At 39.6% G+C, this 17,233-nt stretch overlaps 1 protein-coding gene across 3 annotated transcripts in view; it reads right to left on the bottom strand.

Moving 5' to 3' along the window:
* SIPA1L2 (signal induced proliferation associated 1 like 2) overlaps positions 1 to 16,745 on the bottom strand; it is a 131,936-nt gene extending 115,191 nt beyond the window's left edge. For all 3 annotated transcript variants that reach the window (XM_027685447.1, XM_027685455.1, XM_027685458.1), the window contains exon 1: positions 16,432 to 16,745. The gene's annotated coding sequence lies outside the window, so the exon portion shown is untranslated. The remainder of the gene's footprint in view (positions 1 to 16,431) is intronic.
* Positions 16,746 to 17,233: the final 488 nt, after the last annotated feature.

Genomic DNA, 17,233 nt, shown 5'->3' with positions numbered 1-17,233 from the left:
CACCACTCTTCCACCCATCCAGTGTTTCTGAACTGTTACTAAGTAAATAATTAATCTTACCTGTTAGGGGGCTGGGGAAGTTGTTTATTTCAGTTGGGGGTTTTTTGTTTGTTTTTGTTCCTCTCCATCCCCCATCTCCCTGACATAGCTGCAGAGAAGGCTCCTTCACAATGCATTTTTAATATGGGCTATTACAATTACCGCCTCTACTGCTGTTGTCCAGCCCTTTGTTCTTTACTGAATGGCAAATCAGAAGACTAGTCAGTGAATTAACTTAAAAGTAAAGCTTGGTTTCTGGTCAGGATCGCCTCATTTTGATTCCTTTTACATTTGTGTTTGACAGATACTTTTTCTCCTCTATTTCAAAAAAAACCAACACCAGTTTAAATTCTTAAGGCCATTATTTTTGTAGATGGAGCTTCAATTACTTACTTCAAATATGGCATAGTTTGTGTGGTTCTGAAAGAAAAACACACAGTTTGTATTTCCACCACGCCTTAACATGCCAGCCTGCCAATCAAACTGGAAGCATCCCAAAGGCTCTATTGCATGATAAGAGAAATGAGGAAAGGCACAGAAAGGCCTGCCTCCTGTAAAACAAAAAATTACTCAAAACAAGGTATGTTTGCTGTACCAGAAATATGTGAAGCAGTATTTTTCATGGACTGTTTTAGACTTCACTGTCTGAGGAAAAGAAAAAATACAACATATATAAATTAGTGAAAAATTAGCAGGGATAACAGTTTCACTTTGCCATATGCCATACAGAGTAATTTTCTCTTCTTCTTCAGTAGGATAGACCCTGGGTTTGTGTATTTAAAAAGGCCAAATGCTGCTGAACTTAAAAAATATTCTTAAGTGTGGAGTAATTACAGACAGTCAGTATTTGTGAAACTGGAGTAATAGCCACCTGAGATCGGGGGGGGGGAAAAAGTTGGCCAAGAGACAAGTCCATTCCCCTTATTTCTGCACACAGTTACACAGTTTAGGTATCATCACACATCACAGAAATAAAAAGTGCTAAAAAGGCATTTACAATCCTAATTTAAAACTCCACCAGTTAAGACTTAACAGATTTCAACATGATTCAGATATAACTTAATCCACTTCTAAATAAAGCAAGATTCTGAACATATTTATTTAAGAGAGTCAAAATAAATGTAAATATACAACTAGGAGACTACATCAAGATAATATAGTTCTATATATTCATTTAAGTTTTCTATGAAAAAAAATTAAATTACCACACTTTTTTAAAGAGAGCAACTCATTCTCTCAATGTATGTTTTCCCCCAAACATTAGTTATAATGGCTCTCATTTGAGGTTCACGCTCCTAGTCCATGCAAAGAAGAGAACGTAAAGTAAAGTAATGAGTGATTGGAACTTAAAAAGACACCAAGTTTCTTGCTGTCTTTTATACCCAAACATATTATTTAAGAAAGACAGCAAGGCTCTGCACCTTTGTGCATTCTGCTAGTTAGTGCAGGTTGAGCACAGCTTTGGCATCATGGCATGCCACATCTTCTGTCTCAAAAGTAAGTCTCCCTTATTCATTCAGTGCCTCTGAATGAACAATCTTTCATGTTGATGTGAACACAGACTTTTGCTCTGGTGAAAAAATTCTTAGTATCTTAGAGGAATTTAACCTAACCCAAAACAAACTTTCAAGGTTGTTGAAGTTCTAGAAACACATCCTTTATCTCAGCTGTTGAATCAAAACTAAACCAAGACAAACCCTTCTCTTATAAAGCTTCAATTGCTACTAGGAAGAAGGTTGGAGTAAAATACTGATTTATAACACATTTTGAAATTGCATGTGCCTTCACACAGTTTTATCTCAATAATGCACTTATGTAACAATTCATACCCATTAAGGATATACAATGTATTTCATTCTAAAAACTGCAACAGAACAAAAGAGTAATGAAAATTAGCAGTCAAATGCCATAGCATTTCCAGCAGGAACAGACATTTAGCAATCAAAAAAAAAGCTCTAAATCATAAACATCACAGACGAAGGATAAACTGTTTCTTTTTGCTGATTTATAAAGATCAACAAATAAACCCAAAACCAACCAAACAAAAAACCAACACCCTCCCCCCGAAAGAAACAGTTACTCAGAGTTATGTTTTGTTTCTCTTTCTACATTTCAGATGTGTGCACAGGCGTGCAAATGTACATACTCCATTGATTCACTCACCCCTCTCCCACCTGTCAAAGATTTCCCCACTCCCCAACCCAAGATCATTACTGCTGGTTTATTTCTTTTCAGAAGGACAAAAAACCTTGAGACAATTGTACCATTGCAGTATACATGCTTTGCAGCTATCATAAATATTCTAAATATCACCCAGCACTTCTTTCCCCTTCCCACAAAGGGAGAGTATTTCTTGTTTCAGTCATGATTATCACCTATAGTATTTTAAAGCATCTCATACTTTTAAAAACAAAACAGGTACACAAATGCTTTTCGCAAAAAACAGAAGTATTTTCAAGTTAAACTACTTTTAAGAAGTACAGACAAAAAACAAACAAAGGGAACATAAAAGATCATCTTGTATACTTTGGACTATGAAGAAAGCAGAATACTTGTGTTCAAGAATTTTCTCTGACCCCACCACAGGAAAATATAGGGAAAGACAAAGAAGGAAAACTTGAGATTTGCTTAATATGCAGCCCAAATTCTCAAGTATTCTACTCAAAATATCAATGATCGCAAAATATAGATCTGCCCTCCCCTCTGTATTTGTCAAAGAGCAGTCAGGAAAAAGCTGATTGAGATTCTTTTGGTACAAGGAAAATGAAAACCAAAACCACTATATAAATTCTTATAATCTAGTGCTTAATATCTAACAATGAAGCTTGAAGTGATTTATTTTCTTTCAGATGAACAATTCTTTTAATCTAACAGAAAAATTGAGACCATTTCATACAAATGGAGGGTATTCATAATAAATATTTTCATATTCTCCTTGTGTTTTCGTTCACTTGGTCTTCTCACTCTCCCTCTAATTAGGAGCATCCTGAAGGCAACATATATCCACCTATTCTACAGCCTATCAGTTTGTGGAGAGAAACTGCTGTTAATATATTAACTTCCCAGAAAACACAACCTTACACCTTCTTACCTCTTAAACATCTTTTCAACTCTTCTAATAAGATAATGGCATCTTTATTAACTTAGAAATTACTCAACATGGAGAAGCTAAGTTTTACCAATTGTTCATCTTTGATTATAAAAATAATATTAAAACATACCAGTGGCTATGGTAGTCACATAGGAGAGAGGAAGAAGGTATCTCTGTCAAGGATAGCAGAGTTATCATTAAACTAATGAATAACCTCCAGAGTGTACATACTTACTGTATGTTTCAGGCAAGATGTTAAATAAGAAAAAAGTAAAGAACCGTGATTCTACCTGAAACAAAACCCTTCTGTCAAATTATTCAAAATATTGACCACATACAGAGCTCAAGAGGCTTTCATCGCTGCCTTACCTGAATGTCACACTGTTTATTTATTGCTGCGTTGGGCAGGGCACGTCTCCAGGATGAAGGACCACCACCTCCCTAGGATCTTGCTTTATGGTGAACTTGCCACTGGCTGCCACAGGAGAGGAGCCCCGAAGAAAAGATACAAGGACTCCCTGAAACAACATCTCAGCCTTGGCCATATTGACCACTGGCCTCTACTCTGGCCTCTAGTCGGGAGGCCTAGAGGCACACCATCTATAATGCTGCTGATGCTTTTGAGAAAGCACGCAGGATCACCCTTGAGGAGAAAAGACAACACAGAAAGAATCGTGCCTTGCAGACTATACCACCTAAGGAGTCTTTCTGCTGCGCCTTCTGCAACCGGACGTTCCTGTCTCGTATTGGCCTTTTTAGCCACCAACGCGCTTGCAACAAAAGTGGGTAGAGCCCTTCCCAAATCTTCGTTCACAAAGCCTAGCCATGATGACTTCATCAGTATGATAAAAGGTGCTAATCTTATAGGTATTAAACAGGAACAAGAACAACAAAAAGAAGGCCAAGATTTGTATCCTGAAAAGTGTACCGACTCACACCCACCCTCCCCATCATCTTTGTGAACCATATACAGACTTCTGGTCTTTGGAACCTCTTGCAGTGTTTTTATTTCCTCTAACTGGTGAGATAAAGTCATTTAAAGCCTAACTGGTTTGAAAGGACAGAACATTCTCCATAAATTTAGAAAAAACATAGCCCATCTACTCCTCTACTCCATACTGTACATGTCCTTTAAAACACATAGCTGGAAAAGGAATTTCACTAATTTGCCAGTGGTCAAGGGGCAACCTGTGTTGTTGTCTTACTCAGGTGCTGAGAGCATGTCCTCTTGGCAGCAATAAACGTCAAAACATCATGAGTAGGAAGCAAATCTGACCACACACTTCCCATCCAAAAGGTGCACAAGAGCTGACAGTCAGCTGCCTTTCACCAAGAGCTATGCTCTGCCTCCACCTCTAGAGAGACAAACCACACACTGGGCCCCCTTGGTCACAGTAAACCACCCAGGGTTTAAGTGGGTTATGCAGTCGTACCACAGGTCTACGCTTTTTAAACATAGGAAAGTCATTTTTTGTTCCAGAAGTGGGTAATGGCAAGTCAGTAGAGAGGTGTGGGAGACAGCATAGAGCACGAGTGAAGGCCATGAAAACTTTTACTGTAGACTGCATGTGGGAGGAGAAAAGCATTAGAGTAGAAGTTATGTCATTACAGTTTAAGGAAAAAATGCACTTGAAACAGATTTCTCTTTTTAATTTATTGCCAAAGAGGTTGAAGGCCACAAACACTTTATTAGAAGCTCAGATTCTAGGTTTCATAACACAACTGCAAGGTTTTACTGTGGTCAGCTCAACTATGAGAATCTTTATACTGTTCATATAAATCAGCTGGGCTACTGGCAATTAGTTGCAATTTTGTTGAAATCTACTTTAAATGAACTAAAAAACCCAATAAAGAAATAGAAAAATACAAAGCAAATATAGCAAGCTGTGTATTTATTTTGGTGCACGTAACCAAAACACTGGTATGTGATCAAATCTGTGAGTCAAACTATTATAACAAGCAAAAGCCACAAAAATAAAACACTGAAAAAAGTAACCACTATAAGATAGCGATCTGTGATCTTTCTATTAAAAATTCAAATACCAGCCATAGTGCCTTCATGAGGAGAAAAGGGAAGATAGGTGGGGGGACAGCCTGAGGAATACACATTTTTTTCCACCTCCAGCCGAACATTAAAAAAAAAACAAACAAAAAAAACCCTGAAAAAGTAGATGCTGCTGAGAACAACAGTTCTCAATCACTTTCCTTAATAATGTGGGTTTGCTGGCTTGTTTTGTTTATTTTGTTTAAGTCCCCTTCCCATTGAGTTGCCATATCTCAGATTACTAAACTCAATTTGAGTGAGCTTGACAAAACTGACACAATAGTTTTATAATTCTGTCCAAGTCATAACAAGTCTGAGAAAATATTTACTTCCTGAATACTGAGAAATAAGAGTTTACTCCATAAACTTTGTTTCATTTTGCTATTTGCTTTCTTCTCACATATTCACCTTAAATTTTTGTAAAGTACATCACCTTCAGCACTATTGTTTTTAACTTCCATGTCTCAATTACTCAGTCACATTGTATAGCATTCAGAATTAGAAATGCAGTTTATGTTACAGTCAATATCTTATTTGGGTTAGTTTTATTACAAAGAAATATAATTTACATTATCTGAAACAACTTCATCATGCTAACAAAATATTGTTAAGTGGGAAGATCAGGAGAATAATTTCAAAGGCTTAGTCCTGCTCTGAAAATAAAATGCCAATGAACAGACTTTTTAAACTCACTAATGAATTATTTAGTTCTCAAGGGTTTATAAGACACATTAACTTACAAAAAGCAGGAAATCTACACTGTTTCATTTGAGAACTGGCCAGAACTTGGTTCGACATTAGGTTCCAAGAAGGTATGCTTTCTCCTGCATATGCCATTAGCAACTATGCCAACCTTGATAAAATCAAAAGATTAGTTGGACTGCATGAAAGAACACAATTTAGAGTAAGGAAGCTCACATATCATAGCTACAAAAATTCTATGTAGATAGTATTTTAAATTACTGTCACTGCTTGGTACATAAACCATATTCAACCTATTTAGGAACTCAGCAAGAGCTACTGCTTCAGCTGGGTTCCCACAAGCATCAAGGACAAGCTGGTTCGAGAGCTGCAGCTCTACACAGAAGAAAGATACCCTAGATCAGCTCATCAATGGTATTCAAGAAAAATCCTTAAGGTACAACCCAAAATTAAGGAAGTATCTGATACAGTACCATACTGAAAAGAGAACAAGTAAAGAGACTATTGACTCTCCTGAAAAAAAAACACCTAAAGCAGTTTATTAGATGAAGTCTAAGGTCAATCTTGGAATCAGTTTCATCTCATATTTTCAGTAAGGACCTTGACACAAAGTGAAGGTTACTAATGAAATCTGAATACAACACCAAGTTGAGAAGCACTGGCATTGCAAAGGAAGGTAAAAAATATAACTGAGAAAGAACAAAGTAAGTTATGATGAACAATTTACTTCCCCTTTTATGTTTGGAGTCACTCTTTCAAGATGTACAGAATACAATTTTGATTTGTGTAGAATGTCGCTTAGCCATAATAAAACATAGAAATAAAACAAGTATAGAGAAGGGACTTCTGTTCCCCAGCCACTGTATTTGTACCATACTCTACAAGAAGCATCTAAGTGTTTGTCTTGTTTAAAGACTGACTAAAACTTCAACTGGATCAACCTCAGAAAACTGAGTTATGACAAAGCAAGTTGTCTATAAGTATCAGGAAGAAAGACAAAGTATTTACGTTAAACAAGGATATTGGCAGAATCAAACAAGTGGGCTGCAACCTCAGCATGTGCTTCACGTACAGATTAGTAGAAAATTTCAGTCCTCAGTGAACTGAGTCCCTGAACAGTCTCCCACTACGGGGGGGGCATGGGGGGGGAGAAACAAAACAAAGCAAAACAAAAAACCACAACAAAACACCAAAACAGCAACCCATCAGTAATCAAAATTGAGTGCAACTGATTTGTAAGAAAGATCAATGATGTAGTTATTTTCTATAGCAACCGGATCATAAAAGAAACAAGTAGTTCAGTTCAGGGCAAAGGAGGCTTCAGGTTTGGGCTGTTGATCTGTACCTATCAACAGTCTTAATTCAAGAATTTTGGAGATCCATCGATTTAATAAAATTAGTGTTTTAACTCCTTTTTTTGAAAAGATGGTTTAAAAGGACATCTGACTGAGCTTCTCCACATCCTTTCACCTTCAGTAAAAATATCTTCAGAAGGCAAGTCATAACCGTCTCTTCGACCTGACAAGTACTATCTATCAGGGTTATTTCCACTTTAAGGAATTTTACCCTAAAGGAAATTCTTTCCATTCCCTTTCCTGTTTGTTATGATTATCTCAGCATGCATTTGCAACCTCTTTCATACTGAAGCCAAATGTTATACAACCCCCTGAAATTTTAAACACTTAATATGTCTGATTCATGCTTTGGTAAACACAGAAATACTTGAAAGTGTAACAACTATGAAGTTGCATGAGCAAGAATAGGAATCATCTCAAGCTTCTGAGATTCTGCTGGCTCTTGTTTTTAGCTAATGAAACTAAGAAGTTAAGATTGAATACAAAGAAGTGCAAACAGTATCTGTTTTCAGAGCCGAACCATTTTAATTTGGATTTTTAAATACTCAGGCAAATCACAGCCTTTTTTTCCAGCCACATGGGTAACTCTAACTTAGGTTATCAGGAGTTCCACAGGACTAAAATTAGTAGTCAAAGCAAAAGAACTAAATACAAATGTAAGTTTGACTTGCTGAGAGCCAGTTTCAAACTCGCGTCCTGCTCTTTAACAGTAAAACAATCTTTTGGAAGAGATTCAACAGAACCACTCAACAGAAATTCACACATTGAAATTCCAGTATTGTTAATCATGTTTTAAAATTCAGTGACAAGGTGAGCAAAGTATATTGGAAGCCAAACCTGAGAGGACACTATTGTCTTTAAGCACTTATTCTTTTGTTACATACTATAGTTATAAAATATTTAAGTGCTAATAATTTATTTGGGAATTCTTGTCAACTGGTTTAAACAAAGAATATATAATAGGAGCTCATAGTAATTATTTCTTAGTCTTGTAAAAAGATCTTCCCAATATAATAATAGGGAAATATTCTGTAAAAATTCTGTACTATAAGAAAGTGGAATAATAGTACACTGGAATATCAATTAAAATTCTCAATTATCAGAGCAACTGATATCATAAAAAGCTTGTCATATTTCATAGATTAATTCACACTGGAAGCCACCATAGCATTTTATTCAGACCAACTTGCTTAGGGCTTTGTCCAGTCTAGTCTTAAAAAAAACGGAAAGAATGTAGATTTGACAACTTGCCTGTTTTACCTGTTCCAATTCCTCAGTGTCCTTAGGGTGATTTTTATTTGCAAGTGCCAAATCAGAACCTCATCTATTTTACATTGTGACTGCTGTGTCTCTTCCTCTTGCCACATACCTCTGTAAAGGGCCTAGCTGTCTTCTTGATAACCTCTTAGGTATCACCTTGTGAGGCGCTATTAAGTATCTCCTGAGCTTTCTGATGCCCAGGCTATGCAAAGCCGTTTCTCTCAGCCTCCCCTTCTGCACCACAGGCCCCTCATTTTGCTGGCTTTCCACCGAACTAGCTTCAGTTTACTCAATATTTCTTATGTATTGGGGGAACCAAAACTGGAATGGAGTATATCCTGTATGGTCTGAGGAATACTGAATATTGGCAATCCACTGACTATGCTTCTGTTCATGAAGTCCAGTATGCTGCTGGCATTTTTTACTGTCAGTGAAGACTGACATGCTGACTCCTGTCTGTCAGAATGTGCAGGTCCCTTTCAGCAGAGCTGTTTCCCAGGCAATCACTCCCCAACCGGTGCTGTGGCAAGGCATAAGAACATGCATTTATCCTTGTTGAATGTCATAAGGTTCATCATGGTCCATGCCACCAGCCTCTCTAAACTGCAGAGCACTGTCCTCAAACATGTCAACTACTCCCACAATGTGATGTCACATGCAAATTTGATGAGGAAACACTTCATCTCCTCCTCCAGGTCACTGATCACAGTACTAAACAGAATAGGTCCCAGTACAGTACTTCACATGTAACTCATCTCCAGGTGGAATACAAACCATTAACTGCTACGTTTTGAGCCTGACAATCAAGCCAGTCCTCCCATCCAAACCATAACACTGCAACTTTATAAGAAAGATGCTATCAAAACCAAGCTCAAAGCCTGGATAAACTCAAGATAAACGGTGGGCAAACTGCCATTAACAATATTAAATCTCATCTGATGGCATTTAAGGTCTTAGTATATATACTTAGTATATATATAAAGGTGCCAGGACTATGAATAAGTATATAAAAGATACTCAGAAACTTCAAACAAGGCCATTTTAATTTCTGCTTAGGGGAAAAAAAAAATAAAACTAAACACAAAACCAAGACCCAAATCAAAACAACTGCATTAGATTTCTTCCTATTAAGGAATAAAACATAGGACTAAAGAAAAATGTGTTTATGTATGAAACAGAAGGGTTTTACATTTCAGAATCTGTAAATGTAGTCGATGAAAATAAAAACTAATTTCATCATCCAACCAAGGAAACCTATAGTCATTTTCCACCTTACACCATTTCATGAATCATGAAATGGGAAAGACTTCACACTGTAACAAACAAAGCAATACAAAGACCTACTTAAATGAAACTTGAACTTATTTATCGATTTAACTGATTAGTATTACACCTACAGTTGCAACAGATGCCTATGTATCTCTGCCAAATTACTCTGTGAATAGACTGTTGTTTCAGTTGTCTGAAAAGGGAATTTGAAATAGAAGGTTACTGTTTTGATTGAAGGATTTTAACTACCTGGACAGCACTTGATTGGCTACCACAGCTCAACCCAGATTGAATAATTTGAAGATCAAACTAAGGAATACCTCTGTATCAGCAATATAAAAGAAGCTATGGAAATGCCAAAACAAGTCCCATGTTGGTGTATTTCATGAAATTAAAAAAAAAAAAAATCCTCAGTTGTTTGAAGGTTTTCTTCATATAATTCTCCCTGCTGAACACTGAACATCTTCCCACCCCCGAACATTCCAACAATCTAAAAGTTATTGCAGTTGAAAATACTGCACCTCTTGCATATAATGACCACACTCACAGAAGCACCTTTGTAGTCAATTAGTTTGTTGTATGTAACAATTTGCATTATTTTTCTCATTTACCATGTAACAAGAAAAGTAGCTCTTCAAAATGACAACACCTCTACTGTTTATGAGGCTTATCATTGAACACCAACTTCATACAATATTTTTGTCAAAGACATCACAAACTAAACCTAACAGAAATCCCCAGTGGTTTCACTTGTTAGCTCCAGTGTTAGGCTGTAGCACACTGACATAACATAGCTATAAACTAATTCCTGCCTTGTATCAGCTTCTATCATAGGTTCCATACCGTCAAACTTCAAACATTTTTCTCTGAGTCTCAGATGGAAGAGAACAGAGGAGTAATGACAATCCTGTGGAGAAAATGGGCCATGGGTTTGTAAATACAATGGGTTGTTTTGCATTAGACCAATGAACAAAATTATCCTCACATTCATCATCAATTAGAATTTTTACATGACAAACCCAGAGCATCCTGCTGAACCCAAATCACAGCTGGCAATCCTGCAGCCCAATGTGGCAAGGCAGCCACTGTCCTTGAAACAGCTCCCTTCATTGCTACAGAGAAAAACCACGAGGAGCAATAATAAGCTGTTGTCCTGACAACCTTACAAAGTAAAACCAAGGCTTACTTTACTACAGTAGAACAGCAAGGTCAACCTGATCACTTTAAATTGCTCCTAATTCTTCAACGGCAGCCAGCCACTGCAATAAGGAAGATCAGCACAGCAAAATACATATGCTTGCTTACATGTTGTAGATGATGTGCACATTAGGCATGAGAATGTATGAATATACACAGCCACAGTGTTCCGATCTTTTTTCCCCCCATTCTGTGTCACACAAATATTACAATGAGATTTCATTCTAAAACATGTCAGGTATTCATTTTTAGTGCTGAGAGGCCAGAAAAACACTACGGAGTGCTCTTTTCCTTGAATGCACTTTAGGTACCTAAAAATAGGAAATAATTAGCTTTGAACAGAAACCAGAAATGAAAACAGTCAGAGAAGCATGATTAAATAATTTGTAACTCTGAGGTGGGGAAAAAAAAAAAAAAAAGGAAAAAACCAACAGACTGAAATTTCCTATCTTTCACAAATACCTTCTTCATAAAATAGAGGAGACAGAACTGCTTTTTGCAGTGACAGTTTTGCTAAGTATGCATTAATTGCAGTATTTCTTTTTAATCCGCTACATGAAAGGGAAAAAAATAGCAAAACATATTTTAACAGTATGTGCATAACTAACACCTACAGAAAGTTTTACTCTGTCCCTACTCACCTTAATTGCTGTTTAAGTCTCATATCATTTCACAATTTATCAATTTGACTGAAGTGACAGTAAAAATCCAAAATTAAATACAAGGTGACCCAGAATCTCCTTTCCCTCTCATATATATAGAGCAAAACAAGCATAAGCAAAAAAAAAAACTCAAAACAAACAAACAAAAAAATCAAACCACTAGACATTTTATGAAAGTATTAAAACACATTTTGCTGCATTTGAATTAACCTGCCACAGAACCTCTAGTGTTCTCAGAGTACCTTTCCATATAAAAAAATTTTAAGTACCATAATCTGTTGCTTCTGTAATACACAAAGCAGTTCTATAATTTCATCACAGATTGTATCAAGTTTAAAATAAAAGTTAGTGAACCTAAAGGGAAATGGAAGGGCAAATTGTTGAGTTTTACCGAGAGCTTTATAAGTCTCATCTTTTAGCTTTTGAATCATAGGTATTTCACAATATGAATTTTCAGTCTGAAATTATATGAAAATGATTTGATGGGATTTATGTTTGAGGACACATATTTCACATAAATGCAGGCAGGCATTATCACAACCCACAGCCGCTATGTCAGTGACAAGTTGAGCAGCGAAGGGAGAGGTGAAGGAAAGGAGAGAATATGGGACTTTGCAAGACCAAGGACAACAAATGAAGGCATTATATAAGAAAAGATTCAAAGTCAATGGCAAAACTCCAAGTCCTGTGCTCAGAATTTTATTTAAGCTGCTGAGGGGGAGGGGCAGTCATGACAACTTCAGCTACCGCTACCTTCCAGCCTCCTAGCTACTACAAGCCAATTTACTACCTCTCCTCCACCTAGCCTCCTTCTAGACTCCCTCACTTTCAAAACAGTGATGGTATCTTTCTACATTACATGTTGTAACTTTAAGAAAAAAAAAAATTGAGTACAGGTCATTTTTGTAAGGAAAACAGAATCCCCAGTTAACAGCAACTAAAATAAATGTCTACTTCATTTCAAACATTTACTATTCTTAAAATGTTTTACAAGCATCAGATCCAATAAAGCTGTTTGCTTGCAGATCCAAAAAGACAGGATGGCAGCTGCTTACATTTATTACATATTTAGAAGACTACCTCCATAAGGATTCAAGACTTCATTTAAACAAAACCTTTAATTATGTATAGACTGCTCATTATTTAAGAAATGCCAGAAAACCAGAAGAATCCACTTATAAATCTTGAGTAGCTAACTGTTGATGTAATTACAGTTTCATGATCCAAACAAGAGCTTACACATCTTTTAGTAAGAACCATGGTGCAAAATATTCACGATGACATTTCTGCCTACTGCTCTCCTGTCTAACTAAAAACTAGAAGAGTATCACCAATTATAATAATCCTCTTCAATCTTCCGTTCATTCAATTACTCATGAAAGTGGCTTTAAATCTGGGGTCAGTGCTTTACTACAAAGGAAGACAGGTTCTCTCTCATTTACTTCAGTCATGATAAATCAGATGTTCAACATGAAGTTTGCCCTTTCACAACAAACTAAAAAAAAATAATACAGCTAGTCATGTGAAGTCCTGGCAATTCTTAAAAATCTAACCAGTCATATGGCATCATCACTGAATGTCATGAGAAATTACTGTTATTCTTAATGCAATTTATGTGAACAACTAGTGTTTAACAAATAAGCAAACAAACAACTGTGAAACATACTTTTCAATCTACTAAATACAAATTCCCTTCACAAATTCTTCTTACTGGATTCTTGGATATGGTAGACAGTCCTCACAGTATTTCCTCAAAATTCAGGTAGAAAAACCAGGGTAAAAAAAGACTGTCAAGGCACCCCTACCTTAAACTTCCTGAACTGTTCAGATTTATGAGGATGAAAAATCTCTTGAAAACAAAGAGATAAACTGAAGTTGGTCTTGACTTAGCAAGAGGTAAGGGTTTCAAGAATCTGATATAAATTATGTCTAATATAAGAAAATTTTCTACTTTGAGTACAATATTGCAACATACATCAAACAACAGCCATCTCCACTTCACTGATCTACAACCCAGCTTATCCAAACATTTTAAACTTGCAAAGCATTTTAAATTGTAAAGCAAAAATTGCATGGAAAGAGAAAACTCCGATTTCATTTCAAGCTGTCAAAACAGCTACTGTTGGTAATTTTGGATGACTAACGTGAGAAACTAGATAACCCAGTGCCCCACCCTCTTTCCACAATCTGTAACTTATATTATCATAATAACATAGCATTTCTCACTCAATATTACCAAACCAGATCTCTAAGCAGTAAAAGGTATGAACCTACTCAAAATATTTTAACTTCCAACCGTCTAAATATGATCTTAGCTCCAGCCAAGGCAAGGAGAAAATATTTACTTTCTCCTGCAGTTCGAACTGGTGATCTGCAGATAAAAAGCAGATAGGTACAATGCCTATGAAGCTGAAAGTGAAAAAATGAACTGCCTTTGTTCAGTTGTAAAGGTCAAAAACAGCAAAAGGGATGGTTTTGCCTGTTTGACCACTGCTTTGCTTAGTTCCTCATTTGACTCTCTTCATTTGCAAGAGTATTTCACAATGCACTTGAGTAATGGCATGTCAGTGTATGTCTACAAAAAGAAGAACACATTATCTTTCTTTCAGGAAAATGAAATATAAACCTTTAAAAATACTGACATGCACAGTAAGCAGATACCAGCTAGAAAGAATTGAGGTTTTATTTAGTTCTAGGTTTTACATTATATCCTTGGCATATACAAATGAAATGATCTTTAACTGATCCAACAGGATTGCTGAAACAGTCTGGCATCCTTACAAGTAAGTATTCCTTCTTGTTACATCTAAGTGCTGCATGACCTGGTAAGGTAACCCACTGGGCTTGCAAAACCAAGACAATACATTCAGAGACCTCTCTAAATCTACCTTTATATGAATGCTACATAAATTATAAATCAATTGTTGTGGACCCTAAGTGATGTTTAAATATCTATAATGCATTAGAGCTCTTGATGATTTAAACATGTCTGCATTAATAATAAAAGATATTTCAAAGACCAAATTTAAGATTGAAGTATTTCAGAGCTGCCACCGAAAAAGTGAATGGAGGGCAAATAACACATTCCACTGACAGCAGGCACAATTTTGGAAAAAAACCCACAAGAAATAGAGTAATAAGGCATCCAGGCCAGGCATTCCTATATCCAGCAGGTTGTGATGCACTACATTTCTAAATCCAACTCCCAAATGTTTCAGTCTACGATAGTCAGGTACAGAATCTGGGAAAAAATAGCTGAACAGACAATATCAATGCACGATGGTCCTTTTTAAAGTAAGCCCATCAAACTAAGTAACAAATGAGACTGAATTATTGGCTTTTTCCAATTTTCAAACAACCTGCCTTATCCAGTTGTCTTCCTTTAAAGCATCGTAAATATTTTGCAGAGTTACCTTTCAATTAAAACTTTCTTTAGATATCAGTGACACATATGTAAAATAATGTCTAAGCAGCAAGATAAGCTGATCAAAACAATAAATTATGGCAGCTAGTAAGCAAACTTCAAATTCTGCTCGGGTCTAATCAGTGCAGAACTGACCAGAACATAGTTTACTATTTACGTGAAGAAAAAAAAAAATAGACAAATACAGAAATAGCAGGCTGCAGAGCCAGATTACATGCTTTCCTTCCCTGTAGGATAGCTGATATAAGAAAGCCATCTAGTGTTAACCTTTAGAAGTGAAAACTGCGCACAAAAGAGCTCAGGGAAATTTACATGTGCAATTCTCTTCAACTTTGCATATCTTTTGCATCATAAAAAATAGAACTCGTTTCCTCTAGAAAATCCAGGCTGAAAGCAAGTATTCAAACTACTGATGTATTAAAATAATGCAGCACCAAGTACTAAGGTAGTTTACTGACCTACTTCGTGAACCTTAATAGCCATATCTGAAACTTGTCGACTCCGGAGTTGCCTTTGTCAAGCCTGCATAACGCTACTTCCCCATTCACAGGGGCTCTCACCAGCCCAGCAAGGCGCTGCAGCGGAACACCGAAGGGGTGCGGAGCCAGGAACATAAAATCTAAAGCAAAGTTGAGCCCAGCTAGCTACCATTTAATGAACTCGAACGCTAAGTTTGGAGAATGGACCACCGAACAACTATCAGAATATTACAATATAACAAAGAGTGCAAAAGGATGCAGGTTGCGCCTTGTATCCAGTAACTAAATAAACAGCATTAAAATCATTTAAGGAAACTGCACGGGCTGAAGATCCTTTCCCTCTGCCACCCCAAGCGCTTGGCGGTCCCCACTGCACCGTCTCAGCTCTGAACAGCAGCTCTACCCCACAGATGTCCGATCCAGGCAAACTTACTCCGTAACTGCCATTATTGTCGAAGTGAGACTAGGAGAGGGGAGCGGCGTGCCCCGGCTGCCGCAGCCGATGGCAGAGCCGCCCCGCAGGTGACCGGCGACCCGGGGGACACCCCCGCCGCCCCCGCGGCCATTACTCGGGAGGCAGATCCGAGCGCTATTTATAAAGGCGACGTGCGGGAGCGACCCATCCCAGCCGCAGCCACCCCGCCCCGGCGCGGCGGGCACCGAGCGGCGGCCGGGACGAGGACGGCGGGCTGGTGGGGAAGGGGGGCTCGCGGCTCCTCGCCGCTTCCCCGCTCCCTGCACTCCGTCCTTCCGCAGAGCCCTGAGCAGCCGAGCCTCTCTCCCAACGGCACCTGAGGGGAGAGGACGTGGGTCCTTCACGCCCTTCCCCAAGCTGCCCCCGAGCCCTTCGCGGCACGGAGGGCACTCGCACGCCCGCGGGGCACGGACGCGGTGCCGGGTGCTCCTTACCTGGTGCCGCCGCTGCCGCGGCCGCCGCTGCCCGCGCTCCGGCTGCTCCCGTTGCGGGACCCCCATGCCCCCCCCCGCGTACACGGGCTGCGCTCCGCTCCCCGCCAGCGGCGAGCAATCCTATCCTCTCCTCTCCTCTCCCCTCCACTCCCGCGGGACACGCCACCCGCGGAGAGCCGGAGCCCTGCACGGAACCGGGGGACGTCCGCTGGGGTATTGCGGTCTGGCGCGGGTGCCGCTCGTCCCCGTCCTCCTCTCTTCCCTGCGCTGCCCCGCGCTCTGCCCGGCGCTGGCTCTGGAGTGCGGCTCCGCGGCCGGACGGGGAGGCGGGAGCGGCGGGCGGGGCGGGCGCAGCCCCGACACTCGCATCCGCGCGCGCCGGCCCCCGCGCGCCCGCAGGCCCCGCCCCTGCCGCCGGCCCCGCCCCCATTGGCTGGGCCGGCGCGGCCCCGGGGGAGCGTCAGCTCCGCATTGGCCGCTCGCGCTGTCGCGCTCCCCGCAAGGCCCAGGCCCCGCCCCCCGCCGGGACACCGCCCCCTCGCCCCCGCCCTTGGCCCGGTGCGGCGCGGGAGGGGATCCCGGGGCGCTCCGGGAGAGGCGGCCGTTTGGGATGAGAAGCGAGCAACAGGTGGGGTGAAGGACGGAGCGAGGCAGAGAGCGAGGGGGCCTCGGGAGGGGCCCTCTCCGCAACGAGCTGCTGAGCGCCCGGTCCTTCAGCGGGATCGGGTCTCCCAGCCCCTCGTGCCCAGGTGAGCCCCGGCGGAGCGGAGCCGAGGCGGAGCGCCGTGGCACCTGCCCCTCC

This window comes from Neopelma chrysocephalum, unplaced genomic scaffold, assembly GCF_003984885.1.
Source record: "Neopelma chrysocephalum unplaced genomic scaffold, ASM398488v2 Primary Assembly neopelma1_23, whole genome shotgun sequence".
NCBI classification, from domain to species: domain Eukaryota; kingdom Metazoa; phylum Chordata; class Aves; order Passeriformes; family Pipridae; genus Neopelma; species Neopelma chrysocephalum.
Note: the sequence above shows the minus strand (reverse complement) of the source record. Positions and strands in the feature narration are given on the sequence as shown.